This window comes from Herpailurus yagouaroundi, unplaced genomic scaffold, assembly GCF_014898765.1.
Source record: "Herpailurus yagouaroundi ecotype Mexico unplaced genomic scaffold, PumYag 193, whole genome shotgun sequence".
Classification (NCBI taxonomy): Eukaryota; Metazoa; Chordata; class Mammalia; order Carnivora; family Felidae; genus Herpailurus; species Herpailurus yagouaroundi.
The window spans coordinates 1,274,594-1,290,779 of NW_024412424.1; the positions used below are offsets into that span (position 1 = coordinate 1,274,594).

General features: G+C 51.8%; 1 protein-coding gene across 3 annotated transcripts in view; it reads right to left on the reverse strand.

Moving 5' to 3' along the window:
- Positions 1-16,186, reverse strand: part of MED26 (mediator complex subunit 26) — a 52,165-nt gene that overhangs the window by 15,619 nt on the left and 20,360 nt on the right. The window contains exon 1 of one of the 3 annotated variants that reach the window (XM_040444825.1): positions 6,615-7,834. The exons of the other annotated variants lie outside the window; for them this stretch is intronic. The gene's annotated coding sequence lies outside the window, so the exon portion shown is untranslated. Of the gene's footprint in view, positions 1-6,614; positions 7,835-16,186 lie in introns of those variants that run through there. 3 annotated transcript variants of the gene reach the window in all.

Genomic DNA, 16,186 nt, shown 5'->3' on the forward strand with positions numbered 1-16,186 from the left:
AATTCCCCCAACAAGTCAGCAGTTGCTTCCTAAGCAACTACGGCAGGCCTGGAGTATGCAGGAAGGCAAGTGTGGCCCAGGCCTGAGGTGTGGATGGAGACGGCCAGAGGCAACAACAGAAGCAAAAGGGAAGCACCACAACCAAGGCTCACCTGAGCGGCCAGGAGCCCAGGTGCAGGGGGACCGGAACTGCGGCTACAGCCAGAGAGGGCTTTTAAAAAGGAGGAGTAGGCTGGGCAAAAGTGACCACGCCACACAGCAAGCCCAAGATGCCCCTGGTTAGCAGTAAGAGTGTGTAACATGTGCGTAACATTCAGGGTCTGGTGGCCCTCACTTTCCTGAGCACTCCCACAAGGTCACCACGTTCCTTGTGCCGGGTGGACAGGAAAAGAGCAACAGAACCTGAGTGGGGGCCACACGGGTTAAGTCATCTGGCAAGTCTCCGGGTCAGGGATCAAGGAGCTCTTGTCTCCTTTTATTTATTTTTTTTTAAAGCTTATTTATTTATCTTGAGAGAGAGAGAGAGAGAGAGAGAGAGAGAATGCAAGTGGGGTTGGGGCGGAGAGAGGAGAGAGCAGGGAGGGGGAGAGGGTGGGGGAGGGAGAGGGAGAGGGAGAGAGAGAGAGAACGAAGCCCAAGAAGGCTCCCAGCTGTCAGCGCAGAGCCCGACGCGGGGCTGGAACCCACGAACCATGAGATCATGACCAGAGCCAAAGTCAGACACTCCACCCTATGAGCCACCAGGGGCCCCCTCGTCTCCTTTTAAATAGGAATCTGAGATCAGCAAACCCACCAGGGTTTAAACGTAACTAATGAAGGTGTGCCTGTCCTAAACGGGATGGTAGCCATCAGCCAGGACACCACCTCAGCCCATTAGGCCATGAACTCCGTATCAAGTGCTCCAGGGCAGAAAGCACCAGAGAAGACTGCACCGGAGGTCAGTGGATGGCCTCTGATCCTGCCCACCCACCCAGCCCACTCGGCTGTTTCCTTAGCCACTAAGTGGGAGGATGACAGAGGCTTCCTACAGGCTCCTAGAAGGGGAACAAGAGACACACACGGACGTCCAGGATGCTGCCTGGCACACAGTAGCGCTCAGAAAGGAGTCACCTCCTACACTTGGGAGGTGATCAGGCCCAAGACCCCTCACCTATTGCCCTACAGCTCAAGGGCTCTGTGTATCTGTGTGGAGCTGGAGGAACCACAGTGGGCACAGGGACTTTCTCAGCAGGCAGTCCTGTAACAGGGCCACCGTGGAGAGAACCAAGGACACAGTCACCCATGGAACGGAAAGGTGAATCTGTACATTGTGTCAAATGTCATATAAGGATGGACACGCATAGCCCGTGACCCAGCGATTCCACTCTGAGGCACATACCAACAGAGATGTGAACACCCACGCACAGAGAATGTATTCAGAACAGCCCCAACTAAAAACCACCTGAATGGCCGTCAACACCATCATGGATGCCCAAATCACGGTCTATCCACTTAGTGTGGAATGAACAAACTGCTGCTACGCACAACATTAAAGATAAATCTCCAAACAGTGTCCAGTGAAAAAGTCCAGTAGAAAAGAATGCATTCTACGTTGGATTGAAAGCTCCCAAGCAGGCAAAACTTCTCAGTGGTGACCAAAGTCAGGGAAGCTGGGGATGGGGAGCTGCTTAGACAGGGAGCAAGGGTGGCTTCTGGGGAAACAAATGCTCTATTCCTGGACCTGGGTGAGGGGTAACTAAGATGCAATCATTGCACATGCATTCCGTAAAATGTAAAGCTCACAACCGGCGCCCTTCTGGATGATCTTAAAGGCCATCCTGTCCCACAAACTGATGCCAGAGCTGCGGGGTTGAAGAGGAGGAGAAGGCACTGCAGAGTCAGTCCCTGGCTCCCCCACAGTGGCACAGACCACTCTGAGGTCCCGCAGAGAATTGCCGCACAAGCCCCGGCTACTTGGGACACACAGCATACCTCTGCTTCAAAGCTCACAGAGAAACGTGTCCACACACTCCTGCCCCCGGCAGAGGTCAGGTCTGGGGAGGACAAGTGTGCTCTGCAGCTTCCAGGGAAGGAGGCAACTCCGCAGCTCAGTGTCCCCAAGAAGAAGGAAGCTTGAACGTTACTGGAGAGACAGGCAGGCAGCACCTACTGCCTGGGCACTGCTGGCCAGCACTGTGCTGGGCATATGTCTCTTACCATATACCATGGCCTCTTTTGAGGCCACACACCCCCAAGTAGGTATTATGCTGTTTCCCCAGCATGGAAGCCAGGGCACCCATTAAACACCTGGCCCCAGGTTCATTTCTGACCTAAGCTGTTAATTCTGGGCAGTCAGCCCATGCCTGATTCCATGCAACAGGCCATTAGCAAGTATACAGGCGACCCGGGCAGAAAACGACAGCCGGCTTGAAGGAGGGCGATGGAACAATTAAGGTAAGGGAAGAAGATACCAAAGAAAACTAGAAATCAGAGGAGGGGGGAGAGTGGCAGATAACATTTTAAAACCAAAGTAACTTGCCATATCAAGGGGCTAAAAATGAAAAAGCCTTGTGATTGTTCCAAAAGATATGGAAAAAATATTTGACCAAATTGGGCATGTCTTCCTGATAAAAACTTGGAGCAAACTAGGAACAGAAGAGAACCTCCTTGGTCTGACAAAGTGTTTTGACAATATCCACGGCTAACATCATATTTGATGGTGAATGGCTCCACGTTTCCCCCTAACAGGTACAAGACAAGGACATGTTCTGTTCAGTCTTGTCAGGAGGTTCCAGTCAATGTAATAAGGCCAGAAAAAGGGGAAAACAACAACAACAACAAAAAGGACATCTAGATTGGAAAGAAGGAAGTAAAGTGGTCTTTATTCACAAATAACAGAAGTCTATATTGAAAATCTTACAGCATCTCCAAAAAAGTGACCAGAACAAGTGAATTTAGCAAGGTTGCAGGATACAAGTTCAATATAAAATTCGACTGTACTTCTATATGCATTTTCATTCAGAAAATGAAATTTTAAAAAACCAATTCCAGGGGTACCTGGGTGGCTCAGTTCGTTCAACACCCAACCCTTGATTTCAGCTCATGTCCTGACCTCATATTTGTGAGATCAAGCCCCGCATGAGGCTCCGTGCTGAGCATCGAGCCTGCTTGGCAGTCTCTCTCTCCCCGCTCTCTCTGCCCCTCCCCCGTGCATGCACCTGCATATGTGCTCTCTCTCAAAATAAATAAACATTAAAAAGCCCAATTCCATTTATAATAGCAATTAAAAATATAAAGTACCTAAGGATACATCTGACAAAAGACATGAAAGCCTTCAACAGTGAAAAGTGCAAAATATGGCTGAGAAAAATTCAAAGAAGCATCAATAATCGGAGAGATTCGGAAGAGTCAATAGTGTTAAGATGCCATTTCTCCCCCAAACTGATCTACACAGTCAATGCAATCCCAACCAAATTCCAGCAGGGTCTTTTAGAGAAACTGGTAAGTTGATTCTAAAACGTATATGGAATCACACAGGTCCTAGAATAGCCAAGAAATTGGAAAAAAAAGAAAATCAGAAGATTATAATTAAGACAATGTGGTACTAACAGTAAAGACAGACAAACAGACCAATGGGAACAGAAGAGAATCCATTAACAGACCCACACATTCATGGTCAACTGATTCTTAACAAAGGTATTAAGACAATTCAATGGGGGAATGAATAATCTTTCGATTAACAGTGCTAGAATAATTGGATAGCCGTACGCAAACAACAAGTAAAAAATCCTTGACCTCTACCTCACAAGATATACAAACATTAACCCAAGATAGATCATAAACCTAAATGTAAGGGTTAAAACTATAGAACATCTAGAAGAAAACAGGGGAAGAAAATATTAGTGACCTTGGGCTTGGGAAGGACTAAAAATATAACAGAAAAAGCATAAAATTTAGAGAAAACATAAAGTGGATTTCATCAAAACTGAAAATCTTTGCTCTTCAAAACGTGACACTATTATGAAAAAAGCGGGGGGGGGGGGGCAAGCCACAGACAGGTTGAAAATATATATGAATCACATATCTAAGAATGGACTTGCATCTAGAATACATTTAAAAAAACCTCTTTCAACTCAATGAGTAGGCAAAGAACCCAATTCCAAAAAAAAAAAAAGGAAAAGTGGTTTGAATATTCAAATCTTTCATAGAAAAGACATGCATGGGAAATAAACACATGAAGAGATGCTCAGCATTATTAGTCATTAGGAAAATGCTTAAAACCATCACTACAAAACTATTAGAAGAGCTAACGTGAAAAAGGCTGACCACACCAAGTGCTGGCCAAGATGTGAAGTGACAGGAATTCTCATACACTGCTGGAAGTTATCATGTGGTATAATCACCTGGGAAGACATGTGGGCAGATTCTTAACCCGGAAGTCCATCAACACAGGGGGTAGGTAAGTGAACTGTACTATATCCATAGGATGAAGCAACGGATCTTGCTCAGTATTCAAAAAGCAACAAAAAAGAATGAACTCTTGACATAGAGTTTTCAGATGCATGAATCTGAAAATATGCTGAATGAAAGAAGAACCCAGACCAAAATAAAACAAAAAACAGCACATAGTGCATGATTTCACAAAATTCTAGGAAAGGCAAGCAAATTCTACAGTGACAGAAAGCAGATCAGCAGTTGCCTGGGACTGAGATAGACTAGAGGGAAGATTACAAAGGTGCAAAAAGAAACTTCTGGAAATGATGGATATGTTTATTACCCTGATTGTGGTGATAGTTTCTCAGAGGTATATAGGTCAAAATATATCCAATTACACACTTTCAACGTGCAGTTTACTATAGGTCAATTCTACTTCAATAAAGCTGTAAAACAACTGTGGAGGGAGATGATGCATGCAACAAGATGGGTGAAAAGAAGGGGCAGTAGGCAAAGAGCAAGAACACTTTTTTGTTGCAGGGGAGGCATCAGCCCCCCCAGACCTCCCTGGGGGTGGAAGGCGGAGCTGCAAGTTCCTTCTCCCCTCACTAAAATGAAGAGGCTCACGCCTGGTCATCCCACCGGTATCATAAAGACAACGAATTCGATGTTGCATGTAACAAGGCTCCAGGAGGCACCAATAAACATCAGCTTTTCTTTCTGGGACATTCTACATGCCCCTACAAACACCTGTGCATCCAACACACTGTGAATCTGAACTGTGGCTTAAAATAGGTGATCTGTGGCTTAGAACAGGGCCCCAGCCCTCAGGGGGACACACTATGGCTGAAGCTCGGTGACAGCGTCTCATAGGTTGTGAAATCAAAGGCTTAGCAGCCACCAAAGGCTGAACTTAAGGACATGTGCCCTCCTCAGCCTGTCCTCACGGTTTTGCCATTCTTCAACCGGAGACCCAAGGGAGGGGGCCGCCTTCCCATGCTCACATGGAAGAAAGGCCATGGCCACGAACATCTACAGAAAATCTTTTTTTTTTATTTTTTTATTTTTTTTGTTTTCTTTATTTTTGAGAGACACAGTGCGTGTGGGGGCGGGGCAGAAAGAGACAGAGACACAGACTCGGAAGCAGGCTCCAAGGCTCCGAGCTGTAGGCACAGAGCCCGACACGGGGCCCAAACCCACGGACCGTGAGATCATGACCCGAGCCGAAGTCGGACGCTCAACCGACTGAGCCACCCAGCCGCCCCAACATCTACAGAAAATCTTAGGCGAACGACAGTCCGTCTGTTCTTCCCTAGACAGTGGCGCGAGCAACGACTGGTATCCATCCTCCTGACAAGAAAATAGCCTCTGTATGTCTGAGGTTTCTTTTCCCTCCCACCTCTGCACGGTCTTCTCCAATGGGAACTAAGCTCCTGTGACCAAATCCGTCTGGAATCCTGACTCTCCCTCCAGACAGCTGAGCTGGACCCTTAGTTAGCACCGTCAAGAAGGGTGAAAAGAAGGGGCAGCAGGCAAACAGTAGGAAGCACCGGCAGGGTTTCTGAAAGAATTCTGCTTCAGCTCCAACAAGGACCAAGTCGCTTCGGTGGGCTGGGCCAATGACCGATTACAACACCAGTGACATTTCGCAAGGGGAGAGGATACTTCCCAGGTTCCAGTCAACTGCTTTACATACCACTGCCTTGGAGGAACATACCTGGTTCAAAAGGTAGCAGCTGTGAGAACATCACCAAACCCTCAGTTCTGAAAACATTAAGTCAACTAAAATAAAAACTCACACACCTCACACTCAGCTGAACCTCACCCAGGACTTGACCGGTCAGCCTGCACCAAGCTGGTGCTGCCTCTGCCACAGATGCCCACCCGTCCACACTCCACCTACCGCCAGGCTCCCGCAAGGAGAAAAGAAAAGCACAAGTCCCCTGCCACAAGGCAAAAGGCACCACTGCCTGGGGCGGGGGCGGGGGCGGGGGGGGGGGGGGGGGCAGAGGGAAAGCCAAGGCCAGAGCCGGAAGAGGCTGGCTATTCCCCGTCCCCTGAGGCTGTGGCAGCACAGACTTTGTTGCTCCTCCAGGCGAGCGTATTTGCTCAGCAGGACTCAAGGGCTTTGGGGAGAATCTTTCGTTTTCAATACAGTGGACTGGAAGTTACCACAACCACAAATATTTTCTCCAACTTACCTTCTTGGCAACCCTGGAATTATTCCAAAGGGTTACATAAGGAAGGAGAAGAAGCCGTGTGAGGTTTCTGCAAAGCCAGACATAAAAGGAACAGAGAAACCAAACATCACAATCCACCACGGTGGCTTGGTGACAGCGGTGACAGCATTATCTGCTGGGTGGCGGCACTGCTTGCCATGGCGGATGAGTGGGAGGTTGCTGGTAAAGGATGAGGGCACAGTGGAGGGTCACGACAGCTCCCGAGGCCACATGCCACCAAGAGCCAAATCAACTGCTTCCAGCCAGCCTTCGCTGCTGGAGGCCTCACTGGGCCGGCGCGGACTCCCGCAGCACTTCCTGTCTTGCTCCAAACTACCTGCATCTCACAGCAGGGGAAGCAGCAGCCAAGCTGACCCTGAGGCCAGGAGCCCACCCCATGGCTGACGGGCAGAGGACAGAGCCCGCAGCGAGTCCCGTGGTCCCCTTTACCAAGGTCCAAGGACAGCAGGGTCCCGGCTGGACTCCGGGACAAGCCCTGCAGCGGCTTTTCCTGGTCTTAAGTGCACGCAGGCAAAGAACACTGAGGGGCACTGGGAACAAAGAGGATTTCACTATGCACCGTATTTCCTTTTACGTATCATTTGCTAACATCACTTCCTCAATATTTTAAACCTATTTTCTGACGTATTTTCTTGAGCCTGTTTTTTCCCCTTTTCATCCTCACCATACAGTTAGGTAACCAAACACGTCGGCCACAGCAAAAAAATACAGGAGCGCAATTAGGGGAAGAGAGAGAAGGAGGGATTTGACTGCAACCTATGGTAACACCACAGAGGAGCTTACCTGCCACCACACCGAGCACCCAAACAGCTTTGCCTGGGCAACCTGTCAGCAGAGCTGAAGAGGGGCTGCCCGCTCTGCCTCCCCTGCTCTCTCTTCACAGCTCGTCCGGCACCCACCCTGCGGCCTCATCTCCCTCCACCCAGAGCTCCTCAAGCCCCAGCCCCACATCCTTTCCTTCTGTCTCCCCATCTCGTCTCGGAGCTTCCTGGACTTCCTGCACGGTCCCACCTCACGCACTTCGTATCTGCATTGCAAGCCCCGGTGTTCCATCCACACTCCAACCGCCCACCTGGAGGCTCTTCTTCCGCATCTCAGAGGCACTCGGGGTATCCACGGGCCACTGGGCACCCCCCCCCCCCGCCCCTGTTCGTTGGACCCTGCTCCTGCAAGGCTTGTGTGCTGGGAGCAGGAGCACCCTGGAAAGAGGCAAGCCCAACGCCCGCTAGCTCCCCTTACCCTCCCCTCTGGCAGGCACTGCGCCTCCAAATAAACCCACCCACACTAACCCCTTAAGCGTGTGGTCTTTACACTCTCATTTCAACCCCCAGATATGGTGGGCCTGAGCCCACCTCTTTAGCCAACTGTGTCAGGTGCTTTGTCTGAGTGTGCCTGCATATGGCTCCGCAACTTTTTATGCCCTGAGTCTCCTCAGTCCCTTTGGTTTTCCTCTCCTCTGAGAGCATCTTCTGGGCCACCACCTTTGTCACATGTGTGCCCTCTCGAACTCCCAAAAGCCCTAGAGATAGATACCAACATCATGGCTCAGGTCTGACCCCAAAGGCCAAACTCTGCAGCACTGTCTCCCCTGAGCCCCTTGCATTCCCGCTGACCTGAGCCACGGCAACGTTTCTGTGGGTAACTTTCTGGCACTTGTCCAGAAACCGTGACAATTACGTAGTTGAAATTGCATTACAGATGCTATTTTCTCTTTTCATTTAACTCTCACTTCCTCTTATTGCTACATAATCTTCATAATGATCATGTTTAACAACTAAATATTTCATCAATGCCTCATAATTTCCCTGACCTTCTCCAACTGCTGGACATTCCATCTCCTTCCAGGTTCTCTGATTGCAACCAACGTTGCAATGAACATCTTCAAACATACAACTTCCTTCTCTCATTTTTTTTCCCTTAGGAATAAACCCCCAGGTGTTAAAATTTGCTCCAAGGGTCCAAATACTTTAATGGCAACGGGTATCGCCGCAACTGTTTTTGATTCTCGGCTTACACAATGCAGTGACCCCTTTGCTAGGGGAGGAGAAAGCAAAGTGTCCCAAAGAGGTGGGCCCACCTGCCGGGCAAAGCTGCACACAGGCTGTCAGGGCTGCTATCCTACTCTTGTCATCTATCCATCGACTCTGCACAAGTATGGCAGTGTGTCTCCAGATAGGGGTGCCAGCAGGGGAAGGAAAGGGGACCCAGGACAGACAATCCTCCAGGTTTGGCACTGAACCCACCTCCTTGCACAGACATACAGAGAGAAGAACTGGGCTCTGCCCACCCACTGCTCGGCTGCTGGGGAGACAGGCACATTATCAGTGAGACCGTCACCCTACGTAGTGGGGCTATGACACACCTGCATGGACACAACGGCAAAGGGCTGGGGATATTCCTGGAATGTGGGCTGACCAGGAGGCTTGAAATGGAAGTAAGTGGAGCAGATCTAGCCGCCTGCCATCACTCTCTTGCACCCCTCCAAAAAGGAACGGGGGTAGCAGGATCTGGGGTGGGATCTCTAGAGACTCATCTGGGTGTCTTGGGCAAAGTGAGGCCCTGAATGGGGGATGACAGCTTGCTGTCCCTTCCCATCTGCCCACCTCTCCGCCGGTGACCGCTATGTGGCATAGCACACTACAACCCCAAACCTGAAAACTAGCCATAAACTGGGCCAACCTAAGGCAATGCAGATTCAAACTCCACAAGAGGACAGCAACCCCACCACGCAGTCTGCATCCTGTAAACCACACAAGAGGATGGCCCGTTCGTGCTCACGTAATGGGGACGTCAGAGGTAACAAATACCCCCGGGCCCACGAGGATGGCAAGCATGAGCCCCTGAGCACTCCATCAGGCATCGCCCAGACAATGAAGTGTCTGGCTCTTTCTCCAGGAGCTCTGGGTATTTTTAGGACCTACGTACAGTGGGTGAGCCACAGCCTGGGATGACAACCCCAGCCGCTGTTCCCAACTCTGTGCCCAGCACTACTGGCTTACAAACACAATCTCTATTCAAAGCAACCTCAAAGGCAAGTTTAATTCTCTTTTCACAGATGAAGAGACAGAGACCCTCACCCAAGGCCAGACCAGGTGAGCCAAGATCTGAACCCACACCTGTCCGACTCCAAATCTAAGGGCTCTGGTGCTGCTACCCTATATACTATATCCCGGTGTAACAAATTCTCCAACATTTCCACTTTTAAAAGTCCATCGTGGCAATCTATTTCTTTGCAAGCAAGAAGCTGACTTCCCTTTGTTGTTTAATGCCCATACATTTATGATGAGAAACTGGAAGCAACCAGCTAGGACAAACACGCATAGGCAAGCATTAGAACAAGCTCATTTTCAAAAACTGCCACTGGAAAACGCTGGAGAAAGGACACTGAAACTGCCTTCCCCGAGTCTGTCCTCTCCAGTTCCCGCTTGCACACAGAGGTACCCAACTATGTGGGCGACTCGGTGCCTTGCAGCCACTATCCGTCCCATAGTCTTGCAGCATCATTGCATGGCCACTTTCTGAGGCTCTTTTTAAGCTGCCTCCTTGGGGCTCCCAGAGCCCAGGCCCGTCCCAGCCCCAGGCCAGTCCAAACACAAACTATCCCTTTGATCCAGGTCCCATGTGGGTTCTGGGGACACAAAGGTGAGGGGACCCAGCCTGCCTCATAGTCTTCATTACCTCAGCAGCACCTGCTGATAGCACACCCTGAACCATAGCCCTGTTTTTCTCTCCCCCAACACAGCAAGCAGAATTCACAAAACTTGTTACCATTGAGAAGTCACATCAACAATTAACATCCTCTGCGTACCCTGTGATGACTGCCAAACTGTGCAAGCTGCACGGCACTAGAGAACGGTCCCAGTCTCCTGGGATATTCCAGACGTGGGCCCCTACCTTGCCACCCTGCTACCCTGTGACCCCACGGTCCACAGCTCCCAGGTCACCTGCAGCACCAATGATGAAGACAACCTCACTTCCGACACCAGCATATCAGGCCTGCCACGCTACACTGATCACCTGTAATAAGCATTAGGACTAACTCTAAGGGAGAAAATGTGCTAAGATGACAGACATATTAGATATAGTAAGTTCAGCAGTAGCTGGAAACTCAGACACTGTTAATGAATAGAAGTAATGACTACAATAAACAAAACAGAAGTAATAAACAATACGGTACGCGGACCGGGAAAACAACTGACACCAAATCCCAGCTCCCACTCAAACCTCCAGAGCCCCACACACATCCCCAGAAAGCTCCTGGAGGGGGTCAGCACTCCCCTGGACCCTGAAGCAGGAAGAAGCCTTGTAGAGAGACTGCTAGTCAGGCCAGGGCTCCTAGGGCACCTGAAGGCATGTCCTTCACATTGTCCCCACTTCACTCCTGTCCTAAGCAATAGTAGCTGGCCTTTGGGCAACGAGTTACATTTTTTCTAGTGCCATTACAATAGATGCACAGCTGTGAAAATGAAACATGTTCACCTCCAAACCCACAAAGCCTTTTTCCACGGTGGGCAACACTGATCCCCCCGCCCAGAGCCTTTGCTTTATTTACTGGCAGCCTCTTCAACTCGCAGACGGGCTGGAGTCTCTGCCCCTCCAAAACAGATGCCACACATCTCACAACAAGACCACAGATATGATGCAAAGTGTGTGCGGGCCCTGCCCGAAGCAGCAGAGTGGGACTGCAGCAGCGACGGGAGGGGAGAGCAGGACCACGTTTCAACTAAACGCTAAAGGACTAAACATTACTTTTTCTGCCCCTGAACCCCACAGTAAGGTGAGAGGGGCCAGAAAAAAACCACTCACACACTGCTACAAACTCCTGACCAAGGGATCTTTCTCACTTCTCCCTGCTTCTCTAAGACTTGGGTTGGGGCCTCCTCTCGGGGTGGCAGGCATTCATCTGATCCCCGCTCAGTGCCTGCTATGTGCCAAATTCTGTGTGGGGGTGGGGTGGGGACTGTCCTCAAGCCCGCGGTGAGAGTCCCGTCCTGGTGATGGAGACAGGCGAGTGTACCAGCAGGGCTCCAGTGAAGGCACTGCAGGGAGGGGAGAATGGGGGTACAGAGCCATAGGCATGCACAGACATGGAAGGGGGAGGTACAGGGGGACTGTGAGGCAAAAAGGAAGAGGCAGGCAGAGGCCTGCTGTGCCAGACATTGGTTTGGGAGGAGCTCCAAGCTCAGCCTGTCTCGTCGAATTTGGGGTGCTCTGGGGATGTGCGGTGGAGGGGGCTGAGTTGGGCTGGGGTTCCCAAAGCCCCTCCACATGCTGCTGGTACTGCCTCCCCCACCCGCACCAGCCTTGGGCTAGAACTGGGGTTCTGCTGTAGCACCCTGCTGTGGGGCAGGGCCAGCCGCTCCGGGTCTCGTCTGTGCCCTGGGACCCCACGCACAAGTCTTTCCACCAAAAGGCACTAACCACCACTTGCCACAGGGGCACGGGCTCTGCCTCTGCCTCCCTCTTGGCGTTAACACTGGGTTCCCACCAGGGTGAGTAAAAGAATAGGGAGATAAACCCCGCTTCCCCTTCACTGATCACCGACCAAGGCCCTTTGCTCCTGAAGTTGGATCTGGACTCAGAATCTTTTTTAATCTGGGTAGGTAAACCGCTGAGCACTGGGGTGCAGGGGGAGTCCAGCCCATCCTCTTCAGTAATACGCGGCAATCTCCCCCTCCCCTGACCTGAGTTCCTCTAACTGTATGTCTGCCAACAACACCCAAAGGGAGCCCGTGTCTGACGGTCTGACCAAGACTCTAAAACACACAAACACACAAAACCACACATGCGCCTCCCTCCCCCCACCCTGACCCAGAGGCCCGGTCATAACGTCGCAGCCCTGCTTTCTAAGCCCCGATCAGCACCTCAGGCTCCTTTCTTCCAAGGCTGTCTTCTCACTGCAACTCTGATACTGCCCCCGCATCAAGCAGGAGGTCTCTGGGTCTTGCCCCCCCCCCCCCCCGCCCCAGTCTGTCACTCCCAGTGATAAGCCTGCAGGCGCTGCTTGTTGTGGGAGCTTTGCCTGGAAAATGCACTATGAAGAACTGGGTTCTTTACAGCCTCAGTAAGGCCAACTAGGCACTACTCTATTAAAAAATTCTTTCTTTCTACACACACACACACACACACACACACACACCAGAAAAAAGAAAGAGAATAAATTCTTACACACAGCTCTATAAATTATAGTCCAAGGGGGTCAGCCTCTATCTGCCCCTTTTTACAGGGAGGAAGTTAAGGCACAATGAGGTCACCTACTCTGCCTGAGGTCACACAGCTGGGTTTGGGGCCCAGGCAGCCTGGCAACCAAAAACTGGCTCTTCACCACATGCTCCACTGCCTCTCACAGAAATACACAGATAAAGCACAACCATGGCCTTGAAGGCGCTCCCGGTGTGGCTGGGCAGGCAGGCAGGCGGATGGGGCTGTGGGACGTGCAGGGTCTTCTGAGGCCTTCAAGGGGCAGGATGGAGAGTGTTTCTGAGGAGACCTTCAGGGTACACAGGAGTCCGTAGACCAGCCCAGAAAGGTGAGAACTCGGCAGGCTGAGAGCAAAGGGTCAGCAGCACACAGGAGCACAGGTACAGAGAACACTGGGCAGGGGGCGGGGGAGGGGCAGGTCACACAGTGGACCCCCGGCCATGCTCAGAGCAAGGAGTTACATGGTCAGATCAGACTACAGATTTTTGGACACAGCTGCCTGGTGGAGAACTCACAGCTGAGGCAGAGAGAAAATCTGCGGGCCTGGCCAGCCCCACAGAGTGAGATGGTGACAAGCAGGACGGCGTGGATATGAGACAAAGGGGGACACGGAGGCAGGGAGGACCCAGGGGCTCAGGCCCTGGCTGAGGAGAGGGACGTGGGCAGGAGGGGATGGCCTGCAGCTGGATGCCAGGGAGCCACCACGTGTGTCTCTTAGCTCGCTCGCTTCCCAAGGTCCTGAGCGTGAACTTCCCACGGACCACCATGATTCACCCATCCTGAGATGCACCAACGTGTCACCAACCACTAAGAGACAAACGGTGCCTAATGGAACACGAGGCCTGGCCCCAGAGACATTAAAATGTGACTGACAGGGACACCTCACTCCCCAGTCCTCGTACCCTGAGTGTTCAGAGGCGGGCACACGGTCTCCCTCACACCCAGCATGCTATCGGGGACCAGATGCTGTCCCCAGCCGTGCCCTCCCCTCAAGCATGTCTGAACAGATCCCAAGCCTGGCATCCCCAGCTTCCCTGCCCCCACCAGGGCTGTGGCAGCAGCTGGCACACCTGAACGCCACCTCTCCCAGCTCTAGCTCCCCCACCCCCAGCTCCACAGGCAACCTTTCCACACTCCATTCAGAAACCACTTGGGACCCCAGTGGGAGAAGCCTCAGCCCTTCCCTCCACCGGCATGCCTCTGCTCTTCTGCACAGAGCCACTGCACCCTGTCACCCAGGTGATGCTCACACAGCACTGTGGCTGACAAGCACTGCATATGCAATTGGATGGGGCAGCCAAAGGAGTGAAGGGGTGGGGCATGGAACCAGAACCTTCCACTCTAAGGTCATTAGCAAGTCACCTGTCTGGACCCTTGCTGTGTCTCTAAGGATGGCAATGCCTCTCCCGTGGGATTGGGTGAGAATCTGCCCCGCACACGGTCAAGTGCTAGCCAGCCAGGGGTCCCGATCTGTGCGATGGGAAACGCTGCAATCATCACCTCCACGGGCTACCGCTAAAGCAGATGTGCTCAAGTGCTCAAGAGCTTTTCTGATCGCCAAAGTGACATTGGACGGGAGCCGCAAGACAGCCAGGTAACAGAGCCCAGCGGTCTTCCCGTGGATAAACAGCAGGACTCTACCACTGGCTGCTTCTGTGTGTCAGGGACAGACATGCCCCCCTGACTCAGCCCCGCAGGCCTCCTGGAGCCAATGCCAGCTCCATCCGCACTTGCCCTCTCACACCTAACCTCCGCTTGAGAGCAAGTGGGGGGAGGAATGGGAAGGTCTCTGGCCCAGTGAGGCTCCAAACGGTGCTCACGGGGACCTGTGGTTGCACAGGAAGCTGTCTCTCCCTGTTCCCCATCCTTCCAGCACAGATCTGAGCAGGGCTGTGCAGGAGGCTGCCTGCCCTGCCCTGCCCATAGGGGGTACCCATAGAAGTTGCCTTTCCATATCTGCCACTGTGAAAACCAGCACTCCACACTTTTTTTTTTTTTAATGTTTATTTATTTTTGAGAGAGACAGAGCGTGAGTGGGGAGGGGCAGAGAGAAAGGGAGACACAGAATCCGAAGCAGGCTCCAGGCTCTGAACTGTCAGCCCAGAGCCCGACGCGGGGCTCAAACTCACGGACCACGAGATCATGACCTGAGCCAAAGGTGGACACTTAACAGACTGAGCCACCCAGGTGCCCCAACCAGCACTCCACACTTTTACTGGCTGACAGACCTAGTGGAGACATGCACACAAATATTCAAAAAGCACTGTTTTATTAATAAAAACTCTGGGAGTCAGCTCCATGATAATGAAAGAGATACTATCACAGAATATTATGCTGCAGTTAAAGGAATAAATTCTACTCATATGTAACAAAGACAGAGCCAGGACATGCTGAGGGAAATGAGCTGGCTTCAAAATGACAGACTTGTGTGCCAGAATTTATTTAAAAGTCATGCACAGTGTTCTAGGATGTGTCTTTACACACAAAGAAGACTTACTCCAGACTCGAGAGTGGTTCCCTCCAGAGTGACAGAGGAAAACTGCATCAGTGACAGAGGCCAAAGGGGCCTTCACTGTAGCTCAAACACTTACATTTTGAAAGAAGAATGTATTTATTGTTGGTCGTACGGACAGATCAGTGAAAAGGAGAGGGAGAGGACAGGGCAAAGGAGGGCCCAGGAGTGCAGGCCACACCTGGATGTGCAGGCTGGAGAGGGCGCCAAGGTTTGGGGGGGGGGGGGGGGGGCGTTGTAAGTTGCCAGAGGCCGTTCTGCAGAGGTGACATTCTGGATCTACTGGGACTGAAAACAGGGACGTCAGCTTTCAAACAGAGACAGTGGGGTGTGGAAGGTGACCTGAGACCTGGTTTGCCAGAATGCACATTTAACACCTGTTGTCTTGTGTAACTTTTAATAGTGCCTCGTTCACTCTCAAAGTGTCCTGGTCTGGAGGTTGAGAAGTATAGTCGCCTTGGCCATGGGTACAGGGAAGGAATCACAGCCAGGCCTCCTGAACACCTCCAGAGGCGGCGGCACGGGAAACCCCACTGGCCTCTGCCAGCGCCCCTGTGCAGTCCAGTGAGAGCAGCAGCAGAAGGGACTGGCACAGGGCACCCCCACCAGGAGGTGGCACCTCCAAGCTGCCGAGGCACTCCAGGAGTGGGGTCTCCGTGCTGGTGCCGGTGGGCACTACCGGAAAAGTGAGAGGCTCAGAGGAGCGGTGGGCAGGGAGACACGGGTATGACAGGGGAAGGGGTCAGGTGGAAGATTCCCAGGGAGAAGAGAACCAGCCCAGATTCCGCAGCGCTGGGAGGGAAGGAGCTAAGGGGCTCAT